The following is a 2,469-nucleotide window of genomic DNA, read 5'->3' on the forward strand; positions in this document are numbered from 1 at the left end:
GACTCGCACAGCTGGAGTGACCCGACTCGCACAGCTGGAGTGACCCGACTCGCACAGCTGGAGTGACCCGACTCGCACAGCTGGAGTGACCCGACTCGCCCAGCTGGAGTGACCCGACTCGCCCAGCTGGAGTGACCCGACTCGCCCAGCTGGAGTGACCCGACTCGCCCAGCTGGAGTGACCCGACTCGCCCAGCTGGAGTGACCCGACTCGCACAGCTTGAGTGACCCGACTCGCACAGCTGGAGTGACCCGACTCGCACAGCTGGAGTGACCCGACTCGCACAGCTGGAGTGACCCGACTCGACACGACTCGCACAGCTGGAGTGACCCGACTCGCACAGCTGGAGCGACCCGACTCGCACAGCTGGAGCGACCCGACTCGACACGACTCGCACAGCTGGAGTGACCCGACTCGCACAGCTAAAGTGACCCGACTCGACACGACTCGCACAGCTGGAGTGACCCGACTCGCACAGCTGGAGTGACCCGACTCGACCTGACTCGCACAGCTGGAGTGACCCGACTCGCACAGCTAAAGTGACCCGACTCGACACGACTCGCACAGCTGGAGTGACCCGACTCACACAGCTGGAGTGACCCAACTCGACCTGACTCGCACAGCTGGAGTGACCCGACTGGCACTCGTTGATCAGTAAAGGCAGTTTTTGAGTCACTTCCAGCAGCCCCGCCCCCTCCTGCATCACTTTTTTCTGCCCTACATGAGTCCTTCCAGCTCTTCCAGCACAGTTTCTGCACCTATTTTGGATCTAAAACCAGGCCAGGCAGCAGCTCAGGGCAGCAGCTCTTTTCTGTTCCAGACTAGTTTGTGCACTTCTCAAGCAGCTGTCAAAATAAAAACATTAAATGAACTCGACGGTGTATAAAACCAGTCGTTAAAGGCAAAACATGCCAAACAGAAGCTAAAATCAACAGAACTCATGCTAAAAACTGTAACTAAACGCAGTTGAACACAAGCTAAAATCTAAAAGCAGCTGAGCTGAAGCAAGTCTAAATTAATTCTAAAATGAGTAGAAAAGTAGCTTAAATTAGCTAAACAGATGCAAACATGAGCAAATACTTGGCTGAAATTAATAAACTGTTTATAAAATTCAGTAAATTCATGAACAAAAACAGCTAAATGTATGCTAAAGCTAAAATTAGAATAACAGAAACTACATTTTACAATATTAGCAAAACTGGTATTAAAGACAAAAACAGATGCTGCGTAAAAAATCAGCTAAACAGTGGCTAAAATTAGCAAAATTGTATTAAAAAGCTGCAAGACAAAAATAAAACTTAAATGAGCAACAACTGTTCAACCTAAATCAGAAAAACAGCTAAAGCAAAAACAAACAAAAAAGCAGTAGCAAAAAGTCAGCAAGCTAAAGTCATCGAAACAACTAGCAGCTCTGATGCTAATAATGGCAAAAACGTAGCTAAAAGCTAGAGGCAAGAAAATGATAGCTAAAAGAAGTACAGCACAAGCTAAAAACAAAATTTGAAGCAATACGTAACAAAACACTAGCTAAAACTAGAGAAAAAAAGCAAAAAAAACACAATAAAGCTAAAATTATTAAAACATGAATGAATGAATGAATGAATGAATGAATGAATTATTTGGGACAGTGTGCAATTAAAACATAATTTGATGCATTGCACCAGATTTAGCCTAAGGCTAATTTTCATCTGTACATCAACTTATTAACACAAACTCTTATTTTAACAAAACGGTAGCCAAAAGCTAATAAGTGCAGAATGATAGCAAAAAACATAGCTAAAAGTTGAAAGACAGTAACCTAAAGTAGCTAAATGGTAGCTCAGTGTAGCAAAGATTATAGCTAAAATGAGCTAAACAGCAAAACAAACAATAAAGATTAATAAATAAGTAAAAAAGCAGCTTAAATCAGAAAAATTGTAGCTATAAACAACACAACTGCATATAAAAGGAGCATAACAAATGCTACCAAGAGCAAAATCAAAATGAGCTAAAACATCCTAAAAACAAGCTAAAAACAGACATTGTAGTTAAATGGTAGCTTCAAGTAGTAAAGCATGAGCTAAAATTAGCAAAAAAATGAGCTAAAGTAACAAAACAGAAAGTTAAACTTGAATGTGGCAACACTAATATTAACACTACTAGTAGATAAAAGCTAAAAAGGAGCGCATGGTGATATTTTAAAAAGACAAAAATGTAGCTAAACTAGGARAGCAATATGAAATTAGTTATATGTCGGTAAAAGATAAAAAAAAATATGAAAACAAACTTGGCAGCTGAAGCAGATTTCATAGAGATTTACGGGAAGATATATTTTAAATAGTTAAACGAATTGAACATTATAAAAACTATCAGCTGAAGAAGACAAACATTTATATGAATGGTTAAAGAACAGAACATCAGATGATGTTAAATGAATAAAACTTTGTTTATAAAACACATAAAGTAGCTTCCTGTCTGTAGAGGTAACCC

General features: G+C 40.7%; 1 protein-coding gene across 1 annotated transcript in view; it reads right to left on the reverse strand.

Moving 5' to 3' along the window:
- Window positions 1-2,469, reverse strand: part of ppm1e (protein phosphatase, Mg2+/Mn2+ dependent, 1E) — a 59,752-nt gene that overhangs the window by 55,690 nt on the left and 1,593 nt on the right. The gene's annotated exons all lie outside the window — the stretch shown is intronic.

This window comes from Austrofundulus limnaeus, unplaced genomic scaffold, assembly GCF_001266775.1.
Source record: "Austrofundulus limnaeus strain Quisiro unplaced genomic scaffold, Austrofundulus_limnaeus-1.0 Scaffold538, whole genome shotgun sequence".
Lineage (NCBI taxonomy): Eukaryota > Metazoa > Chordata > Actinopteri > Cyprinodontiformes > Rivulidae > Austrofundulus > Austrofundulus limnaeus.